This window comes from Eschrichtius robustus, chromosome 4, assembly GCF_028021215.1.
Source record: "Eschrichtius robustus isolate mEscRob2 chromosome 4, mEscRob2.pri, whole genome shotgun sequence".
Taxonomy (NCBI): domain Eukaryota; kingdom Metazoa; phylum Chordata; class Mammalia; order Artiodactyla; family Eschrichtiidae; genus Eschrichtius; species Eschrichtius robustus.
The window spans coordinates 30,017,379-30,031,759 of record NC_090827.1 but is presented as its reverse complement, the minus strand read 5'-3'; the positions used below and the strand labels follow the sequence as shown (position 1 = coordinate 30,031,759).

General features: G+C 38.3%; 1 protein-coding gene across 4 annotated transcripts in view; it reads right to left on the bottom strand.

Moving 5' to 3' along the window:
- BANK1 (B cell scaffold protein with ankyrin repeats 1) overlaps nt 1-12,694 on the bottom strand; it is a 498,930-nt gene extending 486,236 nt beyond the window's left edge. For 2 of the 4 annotated variants that reach the window (XM_068542510.1, XM_068542511.1), the window contains exon 1: nt 12,653-12,694. The gene's annotated coding sequence lies outside the window, so the exon portion shown is untranslated. The remainder of the gene's footprint in view (nt 1-12,652) is intronic. The other 2 variants (XM_068542507.1, XM_068542509.1) reach the window with 1 other exon arrangement.
- Nucleotides 12,695-14,381: the final 1,687 nt, after the last annotated feature.

Genomic DNA, 14,381 nt, shown 5'->3' with positions numbered 1-14,381 from the left:
ATGCAGGAAAATCTATCTTTTTGTCTGTTTGCAACAGAGATTGATTTTCTTATAACAAATAATTTTAAGAACTGATATTTTAATATGTATTTCTAAGAAGAAATAAGTTAATTTACTTTGTCAACATCTTTATGAGGTGGATGAATGTTATAACTCTATTATCCAGAGGACTAAAATAGTGAACATAAGAATGCCAGTATTTCACCAAGTTAAAATGGCCTTCACGGGGCTTCCCTGGTGGCGCAGTGGTTGAGAATCTGTCTGCCAATGCAGGAGACACGGGTTCGAGCCCTGGTCTGGGAAGATCCCACATGCCGCGGAGCAACTAGGCCCGTGAGCCACAACTACTGAGCCTGCGCGTCTGGAGCCTGTGCTCCGCAACAAGAGGGGCCGCGATAGTGAGAGGCCCGCGCACCGCGATGAAGAGTGGCTCCCGCTTGCTGCAACTGGAGAAAGCCCTTGCACAGAAACGAAGACCCAACACGGCCGTAAGTAAATTAATTAATTAATTTTTAAAAAAATTTTTTAAAAAAACCAAGCTCATCCTTGAATTTGCTATGGGAGAAGCTTTTTTAACTGGTGATTTAAGTTCTTTAAAGGTTATAGACCAATCAGATATTTATTTTCTCCTTCATTAGTATCAGATGTTATATATATTATTTCTTTTCTTCTTTTTATTCTATTAATTTTAAACTCCTTAGGTAAGATGCTTACCTAATTAATTTCAAACTTTCTTCTTTTATAATAAAAATATTAAGGTTTTATATTCCACTCTAAGTATTGCTTTGGGTGTATACCAAACACTTGGATATATAGCTTTTAAATTATTCTTATAAATATTTTCTAACTCACTTTATGTTTTTACTCATAAGATAAAGCTTTTTTTAATTGAAAGATAAATGTTTTTTTCTGGTTTTTGTGGTTTTTTAAAATTAATGTCAATGTGGTCATATAATGTGGTTTGGTTGCTCCTAATCATTTGAAATTAATGAGATAATTTTGCAGAAGTTCCATATATTCTGCAGATTTAAGTTTCTGTACATATCCATTAGACAAAGCTGGATGTTCTTGTTGTTCATATTATGAGTTAACACACCTGAGTTAAATGCACAAACAAAAACTTTATTCATTCAGTTAATTACTATTTGCCTGCGAGATGTTACTCCAATAAGTATTCAGTTAGTTCCTACTATATGATTCAAACTGTGCTCAATGATGAGAACCATAAGATATTTTACTCCACGAATATTTATTAACACTTTTGCTTGGTATTTTAATGGGAGAGGCAAATAACATAAACAAATATATACAGTATTTGATAAGTGATATAAATGCACGTTAATTCAATCACAAAAGTGGGATTAAAAACTTCGGAGAATCCAGGTCTTCCCAAAACATTGTGCTCTTTTAAACTCTCTGTGAGCCTCTTAAGTGGTGTCAGAAGCACAGTAATGAAGTAAGGGAACCTGGCACTTTATCAGTATTCATTACAAGAGACTTATTTTGCTGATTCATTCTTTTATTCAGATGTTCACATTATTTACTCTATTTAATTCATTTACTAAGATGCTATTACATATCAGATACTACTTTAGTACTTAAAAAACTGCTTTATTCCATGCTTACCATTGCCCTAGGCCACAGGTCTTACCCTTAAGGAGTAAGGAGCACACAAACTCAAAAAGGGGAGGAAATATAATCAGGGTTCACACAGCTAGAAGGTGAGATGGTTTAGTTTAAACCTAGTTCTTTTGATCACAAGTTCCCAGAGATGTGTAGCATACATGTTGAACTAAAAATAAAATTTAGATGATATTACAGCAGTTCTATACACTTTTCAAACAAGCCTTATGCCTCACCTAACTTCAGGTTTCCCAAGAAATTCTTATTGCAATATAATCTCTAATATCATTAAAATGTTTATACCTAACTCAACCCGACTATGAATACTGATAAATGAGCCTTCAATGCTCTTCTCAGTATAGAATAGCTGCTGGGGGGTTCTGGGCAAAGAATGCTGTTGTTTGCAGTTCTTAGTATTTTGATTACCAGGAGCCCAAAAGCTCAGAGCAGCAATTTAATATCTGAAAACCAACTATAGTAGATCAAATGTTCCTTTTTATAATGGTATCTCCAGAAAACATTTATAATGAAAGTTATCTGGGTTGACTTTCTGGTGTGCCTATGAAAAAAGTTGTTAAACACTACCAGTGAAAGTAGAATTATCTTTCGATACTAACTACGAATTTTAATGCAAATAGATTTGCTAAGTCATTCAGCAAGCTCCTCTCTCTACTTTGCCATTGAATGTGTCTCAAAAATATGAACAAAGATCCTAAAATTCAGTTATATAGACATTTACTAAATGTATATAAAAGGATATGGTGGGTGAGCTATACTGGTTTTCTCAAATCTGAAACTCTATTCCCTGTTAAGCCATTAACTATCTCTAACTGAATTTTCAGAAGAAATACAGTGATGCATTTTTCACCCTCTTCTCCCTTTCTCTTTCTCCCTCTCTCTCTCTCTCTCTCACACAAACACACACACACACACACACACACACACACACACACAATTAATATTTGAAAAACTCACTTTGTGCACTGCATAAACTCCCTAATAGTCTGAAATACACATTACCTCTTTCCTAGGGATACAACCTGAGTTGCCTGCCCTAATTCATTGCCAAAAAATTAAACTACATTGTAATATAAAATGAATTCATAATATTTTATGAGAAAAGATTGATGTTGAAAGTAAAAGATTGACTTATTTTTATCTTCTCTGAATTTCTCTCCTTGCATTTGATCCAAAACCGTCACCAGAAAGTTATTTAAGATAAATTAAATTGAGGTAATGCCACCTATTCTGTTTAATTTTACTGAAATCATGAGCGCTAAAGCAAATGCCACTGGCTGCCAGATAAGACTTCCTAAAACACCACTATATTGTAGTCTTTTCTTTCTTAAGAACTTGTTTCCCTGCTTCCTACTGCACATATATCATATACAAACTCCTTTTAAAAATCTGATTGCCATCTACAGACCATAGTTTTCAATGATTCCCAGTGTTCAACCCAGTCACCTTTTTCATTTCTAGCCCCGTACCTCTCCATAAGTTTTACTGGAAAAAGCAGGGAAAGTATTTGCAGTAGAGAATAATAAAAAGATAACCAATATTCCACAGTCCCTGAAATTCCTACCTGCCACCTACTATGGCCACAGACACCCTTTCTTTACACTTGTCTAGTCAGTACACAGAGACTACAGACAGTCACATTCTTTTACTAACTGGGATTTTGACTCCAAACCCCTAGCTTCCTGGGACCACATACGGATCATGAGAACTCTGAGAGATAGGATAAGGAAGGAATGGAGAGAAGGAGATACTTTTTCACCACATACACTTTAAAGCTCAGAATCTCAAAGATAAATCAATGAGCAGAATGCAAAGGAAAGGAAAACTTGCCCTCAGATGCTATACTTTATCATCCTTTCTTGAGTCACATCAAAAGCTGTATCTTCTACTACTATGGCACAGTTTTCTCTTTTTCTTCGAGAGAGGTAAGATAGCCTTGAACAACCTAAGAAGAAAAGTGTATAGCAACAATTCCTATTTTCCCTTTGAAGGCAAGTTAAAAAAAAAGTTACCACATTATATGAAATTTTCATCAAGATGTTAGTCTTCCATCCATGTATTCGTTTAACAGATGTTCATTGAGTACCTACTATGTGTTCGGCTTTGTTCTAGGAGTTCAGGATATACTAGTGTGGAAATAAACAAAGACCAACCAAAGGAGTAAAGCAACGGCTGCTTAATTGGAGCTTGCTAGAGTAAGGGAGTCAGCCGCCGTCACCTGTCACCTGCACTTTGGCAGAGATTCAAAGACAAATGGAAAAGTTTTATCGTGTTAAAGGGGAAGGCTTCAGGTGTGCCCTGATTGGAAGCTGTTGGCATGGGGAAGCTATAGGTGGGCCAACTAGAAGCAGGGCATCCTCTGCGATTGGTTAGGGGTGCATATTTGACTTTCTATGGTTGATTTTAAGTTGGAAGCAGGGACAAAAATTAGGGAAGCTGTCAATTATTAATCAGGTCCTGGCCATGTTGGGCTGATTGTTGCAGAAGTTATTGTTTAGCTTCCTAGACAGTCACTAGAGGTAACAATCAGGCTTTCTGCAAGTGTGACTTATTGCAGGTGGGCTTCCTGGGTTGTTTATTATAGATAAGATTGGTTTCATAGGCAGTTTGCTGCAGGTTGTAGGTCAAAGTTCTTTTTTTATATATGGTCTGACCATTGACCATTTGTATGTTCAATCTCTGAGCAGTAAACAAACAAAAGTCCTTGTAGAGTGTATGATCTACAAGGGATATTACACTGAATATAATTGGTAAGAAGTATGCAGTCTTTTCTTTAATTATTGGCATCTCACAATATGGACTTTATTATGTCCATATGTAATATTAAAATATCCATTCATTTGTTTAAAAATATGTATTGATCACCTACTATGTGCCAGGAACTATTGCAGTCTGTAAAGATTCAGTAGTGAGCAAAGTCCTGCCCTCATTGAACTTACATCTGATTAAAGGGACACAAATAATAATCATAATAAATAAAATAAGTTTTGTTTTTTAGAAGGTGATAAATCTTATGAAAATAAAAAAGCAGAACAGTGGCCAAGATGGCAGAGTAGGAAGACCCTGAACTCACCTCCTCCCATAGGTACACCAAAATTACAACTATTTACAGAGCAACTATCAATGAAAATGATCTGAAGACTAGCAGAAAAGATCTTCTATGAATAAAGATATAAAGAAGGAGCCACAACAAAATGGGTAGGAGAGATGGAGATACAGTATAGTCAAGACCCACACCCCCAGATAGGTGACCCACAAACAAAAGGATAATTAAAATTGCAGAGGTTCTCCCCGAGGAGCGAGGTCCACATCAGATGCCTCAGGCCAGGGGTCCTGTACCAGGAAAATAAGCCCCAGAACGTTTGGCTTTGAAGGCCAGTGTTCTCATAGCTGTGGGAACTAGAGACTCCACTCTTAAAGGGACCACACAAAATCTCACATGCTCTAAGACCCAGGGCAGAAGCAGCAATTTTAAAGATGTCTGGGTCAGATCCACTTGCTTGATCTTGGAGAGCCTCCCAGAAAGGCAGGAGGGAACTAGGATCCTCACCCTGGGGATATAGATGCTGGCAGCAGACATTTGGGGAGCTCATTTTGCCATGAAGACACTTGTGTTGGCAAGCGCCATTTGAAATCCTCCCTCTAGCTTATTAGTGCTGGAGCCCGGCCCCACCCACCAGCTCGTCAGCATCAGTCCTGGGGCACCCGAAACCAAACAGCCAGCTGGGTGCAGACGCAGCCCCACCAACCAGCAGGCCAGCTGCCATAGGAATCCTTGAGACCCCATCAGCCCCAGGACCCAGTCCTTCCTACAAGAGGGCCCAGGACCCAGCACTACCCACCAGTGGCCAGTACTAGCCCCAGGACATCCGGGGCTCCACAGCCAGCCCTTGGACTTGGACCCATCAACCAGCAGGTCAACACCAGCTCTGGGACACATGGATCCTGCAGCCAGAGACCCTAAGACCCAGCTCTGCCCACCAGTGGGCAAGCACCAGCTCCAGGAACACCTGGCCCCAGCCAAGCCCACCAGGGAATAGTTACAAGCCCTGGACCACTGAGGACCTACAGCCAGCTGTGTCAAGACACAGCTTATCCACCAGCTGGAAGGCACCACCTCAGGATGACCTGGGCTCCAGCCTTGGTCACCAGTGGGCTGACACCAGGTTCAAGACACCCTAGACCCACAGCCAGCCATGTCAGGAACCAGCCCTATCCACCAGCAGACCCGGGGCACCCCAGGACATGGCCCTATCCACTAACAGACCAACACAAGATTTGAGATATGCCCCACCAGTGGCTGGCAGCTTCTGGCCAAGGCAGGGCCTGGCAACCAACCAGACTTGGGTTCAGCCATGCCTACCAGACTACACACAGTAGTCAGCTTGCCACAACAGAAGGGCCCATGCAGCTCGCATGGAGGGCACCCTTAAAGCATATAGCTCTGGTGACCAGAGGGGAGTGTGCTGCTGGATGCCATAGCATGTTTCCTATATAAGGCCACTGCTTGAAAATCAGGGAACATAACCAACCTACCAAATACATAGAAATAGAAACAGTAAATTAGGCAAAATGAGGTGACAGAGGAACATGTTCCAAACAGAGGAACATGTTCCAAACAAAGGAACAAGATAAAACCCTAGAAGAAGAACTAAGTGAAACTGAGATAAACAATCTACCTGATAAAGAGTTCAAGGTAATAATCATAAAGATGCTCAAAAAATTTGGGAGAAGAATGGATGAACACAGTGAGAAGTTAGAAGTATCTAACAAAGAGTTAGAAAACATAAAGATGAACCAAATATACCTCAATAATACAATAAACGAAATTTTAAAAATATGCTAGAAGTAATCAACAGTATATTAGATTATACAGAGGAATGGAACAACAAACTGGAAGACAGAATAGTGGAAATCACTAGGGCAGAACAGAAAAAGAAAAAAGAATTTAAAAAATGAGGACAGTATTAGAAACCTCTAGGACAACATCAAGCATACTAACATTCACCTTTTAGGGGTCCCAGGAGGAGAAGAGAGACAGAAAGGGGCAGAGAACATATTTGAAGATGTAATAGCTCAAAACTTTCTTAACCTAGGAAAGGAAACAGACATCCAGGTCCAGTAGCACAGAGAGTCCCAAACAGGATCAACCCTAAGAGAAGCACACAAAGACACATTGTAATTAAAATGACAAAAATTAAAAATAAAGAGAGAATATTAAAAACAGCAAGGGAAAATCAACAAGTTAAATACAATAGAACTTCAATAAGGCTATTAGCTGACTTTTCAGCAGAAACTCTTCAGGCCTGAAGGAGTTATAAGATATATTTAAAGTGAAAAAAGGGAAAACCTACAATGAAGAACACTCTACCTGGAAAGGCTATCATTCAGATTTGAAGGAGATATCAAGAGTTTTACAGACAAGCAAAAGCTAAAAAGAGTCCAGCACCAAGAAACCAACTTTACAAGAAATGTTAAAGGGACTTCTCTAAGCAGAAAAGAAAAGGTTACAACTTGAAATATAAAAATTACAAAAGGAAAACTCCCATTGGTAAATGCAAATATACAGTAAAGGTAATCGATCAACCACATATAAAGCTAGCAGAAAGGTTAAAAGTCAAAAGTACTGAAATCATTTATATTCACATATAAGTAGTAAAACCATTTCTATCCACATAGAAAGATCAAAGCAGAAACAAATGAAATAAAGACTAAAAAGAAAAAAAAACAATAGATAAACAAAATTGGTAAATCTTTACCCAGACTCAAAGGAAAAAACAGAGCAGGCAGAATTAAATAAAATCAGAAATGAAAAAGAAGTTACAACCAACATGACAGAAATACAAAGGATCAAAAGAGATTACTGTGAACAATTATATGCCAATAAAATGGACAACCTAGAAGAAATGGATAAAATTCTAGAAGTATACAATCTCCCAAGACTGAATCAGGAAGAAAGAGAAAATATGAACAGACCAATTACCAATAATGAAATTGAATCATTAATTTTAAAAAAACCTCTCAACAATAACAAACAAAAGTTCCAGACCAGAAGGCTTCACAGGAGAATCCTACCAAACACTTAGAGAAGAGTTCCCCCATCCTTCTCAAACGATTCCAAAGAATTGCAGAGGAAGGAACACTTCTGAACTCATTCTATGAGGCCAGCATCACCCTGATACCAAAACCAGACAAAGATATCACAAAAAAATAAAAATTACGGGCCAATATCTTTGATGAAAATAGATGCAAAAATCCTCAACAAAATATTAGCAGACTGAATTCAACAATACATTAATCATCCTTCATGAGTAAAAGGGATTTATCCCAGGGGTGAAAGGATGGTTCAATATCCACAAATCAATGTGATACAGCACATTAACAAATTGAAGAATAAAAATCATATGATCATCTCAATAGTTGCAGAGAAAGCTTTCAACAAAATTCAACAACCTGGATATAGAGAGAACATACCTTAACATAAAAGCCATATATGATAAGCCCACAGCTACCATCATACTCAATGGCGAAAAGCTGAAAGCTTTTCCTCTAAGATCAGGAGCAAGACAGAGATGCCCATTCTTGCCACTTTTATTCCATATAGTATTGGAAGTCCTAAACCCAGCAATCAGACAAGAAAAAAAAAAAAGTCATCCAAATTGGAAAGGAAGAATTAAAACTCACTGTTGGCAGATGACATGATACTATACATAGAAAATACTAAAGATACCACCAAAAAACTGCTAGAACTCATCAATTAATTTGGTAATGTTGCAGGAAATAAAAGTAAATACACTGATATCTGTTGCATTTCTATCACTAACAGTGAACTATCAGAAAGAGAAGTTAAGGGAAAAATCCCATTTACAATTGCACTAGAAAGAATAAAATACCTAGGAATAAATCTAACAAGGAGGTAAAAGACCTGTAACTGTAAGACACTGAGGAAAGAAATTGAAGATGACACACAAGATGGAAAGATATACTGTGCTCATGGATTAGAAGAATTAACATTGTTTAAATGACCATACTACCCAAGACAATCTATAGATTCAATACAATCCCTATCAAAATACCAACGGTAGTTTTTACAAAACTAGAACAAATAATTTTGAAATTTGTTTGGAAACATAAAAGACCCCAAATAGCCAAAACAATCTTAAGAGAGAAGAACAAAGCTGAGGTATCATTCTCCCTGATTTAAAGCATACTACAAAGTTACAGTAATCAAAACAGTATGGTACTGGCACAAAAACAGACACATAAATCAATGGAACAGAATAGAGAGCCCAGAAATGAACCTACACTTACATGGGCCATTAATCTACAACAAAGGAGACAAGAATATACAATGGGGAAAATACAGCCTCTTCAAAAAATGGTGTTGGAAAAACTGGACAATTACATGCAAAATAATCAAGCTGGGCTACTTCATCACACCAGATACAAAAATAAACTCAAAATGGATTAAAGACTTAAATGAAATACCTGAAAACTTAAAACTTCTAGAAGAAATCATATTCAGTATTCTCTTTGACATCGGTCTTATCAATATTTTTTTTTTGGATATTTCCCTTCCTCAGGCAAGAGGACCAAAATCAAAAATAAATACCTCAAACTAAAAAGCCTCTTCACAGTGAAGGATACTATCAACAAAATGAAAAAGCAGCCTACTGAGTGGGAGAATATATTTGCAAATGATATATCTGATAAGGGGTTAATATCCAAAATATACAAAGAACTCATACCACTCAACATCAATAAAAACAAGCAATCCAACTGAAAAATAGTCAGAGGAACTGAATAGACGGTTTTCCTAAGCAGACTTACACATGGCCAACAGGCACATGAACAGATGCTCTATATCATTTATCATCAGGGAAATGCAAATCAAAACCACAATGAGATATCACTTTACACCTGTCAGAATGGCTATTCTCAAAAGGTAACAAATCACAAGTGTTGACAAGGATGTGGAAAAAATGGAACACTGATGCACTGTTGGTGGGAATGTAAATTGGTGCAGCCAGTATGGAAAACAATATGGAGATTTATCAAAAAATTAGAAATAGAACTACTATATCATCCAGCAATTCCCCTCCTGTGTATTTATCTGAAGAGAAAAAAAACACTAATTCAAAAAGATATATGTACTCATGTGTTCATTGCACCATTATTTACAATAGCCAATAGACAGAAGAAACCTAAGTGCTCATCAATAGATGAATGGATGAATAAGATGTGGTACATATGTATATACAATGGAATATTACTCATCCATAAAAAGAATGAAATCTTGCCATTTGTGTCAGCATGGTTAGATCTACAAGATATTATGCTAAGTGAAATAAGTCAGAGAAAGGCAAATACTATACATTTTCACTTATATGTGGCATCTAAAAAAAAAAAAAATGAATAAATATAACTAAACAGAAACAGAGAACAAACAGGTTGTTGCCAGGGAGGAGGGGATTGAAGGAGGAGAGAAATAGGTGAGGGAGATTAAGAGATACAAACTTTCAGTCATAAAATAAATGAGTCACAGACATTAAATGTAGAGTGTGGGGAATATAGTCAATAATTATGTAATATCTAGGGTGACAGATGGTAACTGTACCTATTGTGGTGATCATTTTGAAATGTATAGAAATTCAAATCACTATGTTGTGTACCAGGAACTAACATAGTGTTGTAGATCATTTATACTTCAAAAACAAACAAACTCATAGAAATAGATATCAGATTTGTGGTTTCCAGAGGCAGAGGGGGAATTAGAGGAAGACAGTCAAAAAGTACAAACTTCAAATTATAAGATAAATAAGTATTAGGAATATGATGAACAACAGGATAAATATAATTAACACTGCTGTACGATACATATGAAAGTTGTTGAGAGTAAATCCTGAGTTCTCATCACAAGGAGAAACTATTTTTCTTTGTCTTTAATTTTGTATCCATATGAGATGATAGAGGTTCACTAAACTTACTGTGGTAATAATTTCATAATGCACATAGGTCAAATCATTATGCTGTACACCTTAAACTTACCCAGTGCTGTTTATTAATTATATCTCAATAAAAATGGAAGAAAAAAAAGAAAAAAAGGGTAGTGGAAAGTGCCAAGGAGAAAGGTTTAAGAGTGTAAATAGAGCTACAGGGTTTGCAAGTGCAAATAGGTTTGAATCAAGGCTGACTCCAAACACAAAAAGACCTTTGAACAAAGACATGAAGGCAGTGAAGGTGAAAGCCATGTGGATATCTAAAGAATAAGAATCTAAGACAAATGGAACAGTCAAAACAAAATCCCTAATTGAGAAGATTCCTGATGTTTTTGTGAAACTGCAAGAAAGCCAGTGTGCTGGAATGAGCGAATGAGGGGGAGAAAGTGAATTAGGAGAGGAGAAAGCCAAGATAAGTTGGGGGCAGATGTCAACACTATATTTCACAACCTTCTATTATACTTCTTTCACCAATCATGGGAATGATAATTAATAAATGTAGATTGTCCAGGTCTCCTAGCTAATAAATAGCAAAACTTAGATGCAAACTCAAATCTGTCTGACTCCAAAAATCAGTGCTCTTTCCACTAATTAGGGCTTATGGATACTTAATAGCCAAGTCTGTTAAAAGAAAAACTGAAATAAATAAATAAACAAAAGATTTTTTCTTTTTACTGATACCTTATTTACTGATCTGAGAATTGAAATCTATCCTCAGTCATCTACTTGATTTATATCAGCCTTAAATGTGTCACTTCTTTACTTAGCTGACTTCTGTATCTGTCCAGCAATTGGGTATTTGGAAATGTAATCTCTCACAAGCCTACTTTAATACTAATCTGAGCATACATATTTAGGAAGGCTAAATAAAAATAAAATGAAATAGTTAACTAAATATCAGTGCCTGAGAATGTTCACCTTCTCAGAAAGCATTAATATATAGCAGGCTCTGTGATGTAAGCACACAACATATTAACAATCCAAAAATCTTTAAAGGGAAATCAAACTTTTTTTCCAAAAGTAAAGTTATTCATGTCAGAGCCGTTTGAGTTAGACCCACATGGAAAATGGGAGTAGCAGGGGAGTCTGGAGCTGATGTATCCATGGGGAAAACTGGAAGACCAGTTGCATTAGAGCAAGCAGAAGAAATACACAAACACACCGCCATAGCACACTGTAGGTCAGACAACAGCAGTGAAGGCATCAGTACTGAATTGTTGGTGTCCTGCCCACCCTGTGATGAAAGGAACTTTATTGTTCTCATTTTACAGAGGGTAGGGTGAGGCACTGAGTAAGGCATAGATCTCAATTACAAAGCTGTGACTAAGACCCATCTCGTTGACTGTTAGTGTTTTCTACAAGATCACATAGCCTTCCTGGATGGTTTTATTAAACTAATTCTGATTTGAGCTCTTCATGCTGGCTGACTTCAGATTTTAAATATAGATAAACATTCATAATAAGGGTGAATGGTTTTAATTACCAAAACTAACCCTTGGAGTATTGTACTGGCCAAAGAATGCTTCCTCACATCTGGATCTGTAAGGAAATAGGAAAACTTCTTCATCCTTTTCCTACTCTTTAGGACTCTACACACCATTTTCCAGTAGTTCTGAGTTAGCCAAAAATAACTTCTTATTGATTTTATCAGTTGAAATCCATTGATAGCACTGTACCTTCTAATAGTTTTTCTTCACCAAAACCACCAGGTGGAGGCTACAGTTGTACTGCTCTGTCAAAATGAATATGGGCTTAGTGGCAGCTACTGAAACTTCTGGGTAAACATAATAGGATGTTATTCAAATTTAATTTGAATCATATAACCCCAAAAGCAAAAGCCCCTTATTCTTCAGATAGGTCATTTTATGAATATTACATAAAGAATATCTCTTAAAGGGTTATTAATGTGAGTTTGGTGTCTGTACTTATGTACATGGCTTTATATAATGTGGCTCCATCAGTTATATCTCATATTTATAAGAATCTGTATTTTCAGTGGGAAAAGTACTTACCTTTTTTAAAATTAGAAGAAATTCTATCCCTTTGCCAATTCTTTTCAAAAGTGTTGCTGAAATATTTCTTTCCCTAAAAATAAGAAAAATGAATTACTTAGGATCAAAGAGGGGTTTGGATTTCCTCTGTGAACTCTCATGTTTGGCTTAATTGGGTGGAGGAAGTTCTTTAATATAATTAAAGCTATAAAACATCATTAAGGGGGGTCTGGGCAAGATGGCGGAAGAGTAAGACGCGGAGATCACCTTCCTTCCCACAGATACATTAGAAATACATCTACACGTGGAACAACTCCTACAGAACACCCACTGAATGCTGGCAGAAGACGTCAGACTTCCCAAAAGGCAAGAAAATCCCCACGTACCTGGGTAGGGCAAAAGAAAAAAGAAATAACAGAGACAAAAGAATAGGAATGGGCCCTGCACCAGTGGGAGGGAGCTGTGAAGGAGGAAAGGTTTCCACACACTAGGAGCCCCTTCGCGGGCAGAGACTGCGGGTGGCAGAGGGGGGAAGCTTCAGAGCCACGGAGGACGGCACAGCCACAGGGGTGCGGAGGGCAAAGCGGAGAGATTCCCGCACAGAGGCTCGGCGCCGAGCAGCACTCACCAGCCCGAGAGGCTTGTCTGCTCACCTGCCGGGGCGGGCGGGGCTGGGAGCTGAGGCTCGGGCTTCGGTTGGATCCCAGGGAGAGGACTGGGGTTGGCGGCGTGAACACAGCCTGAAAGGGTTAGTGCGCAACGGCGAGCCGGGAGGGAGTCCGGGGAAAAGTCTGCAGCTGCCGAAGAGACAAGAGACTTTTTCTTGCCTCTTTGTTTCCTGGTGCGCGAGGAGAGGGGATTCAGAGCGCCGCCTAAACGAGCTCCAGAGACGGGCGCGAGCCGCAGCTGTCAGCACAGACCCCAGAGACGGGCATGAGACACTAAGGCTGCTGCTGCCGCCACCAGGAAGCCTGTGTGCGAGCACAGGTCACTCTCCACACCGCCCCTCCCGGGAGCCTGTGCAGCCCGCCACTGCCAGGCTCCCGTGATCCCGGGACAACTTCCCCGGGAGAATGCACGGCGCGCCTCGGGCTGCTGCAACGTCACGACGCCTCTGACGCCGCAGGCTCGCCCCGCCTCCTCCGTACCGCTCCCTCCCCCCGGCCTGAGTGAGCCAGAGCCCCCGAAGCAGCTGCTCCTTTAACCCCGTCCTGTGTGAGCGAAGAACAGACGTCCTCAGGCGACCTACACGCAGAGGCGGGTCCAAATCCAAAGCTGAACCCTGGGAGCTGTAGGAACAAAGAAGAGAAAGGGAAATTTCTCCCAGCAGCCTCAGAAGCAGCGGATTAAATCTCCACAATCAACTTGATGTGCCTGCATCTGTTGAATACCCGAATAGACAACGAATCATCCCAAATTCAGGAGGTGGACTTTGGGAGCAGGATATATTAATTTTTCCCCTTTTCCTTTTTTTGTGAGTGTATATGTGTATGCTTCTGGGTGAGATTTTGTCTGTATAGCTTTGCTTTCACCATTTGTCCTAGGGTTCAGTCCATCCATTTTTTTTTTCTTTTTTTTTCTTAATAAATATTTTCTTAATAATTATTTCCTTATTTTTTATTTTAAAAAATTTTAAAAATTTTTTCTTAATAATTTTTTCCTTATTTTTTATTTTAAAAAACTAAAAATTTTTTCTTAATAAATTTTCTTCTTAATAATTTTTTTCTTATTTTTTATTATAAAAAATAAA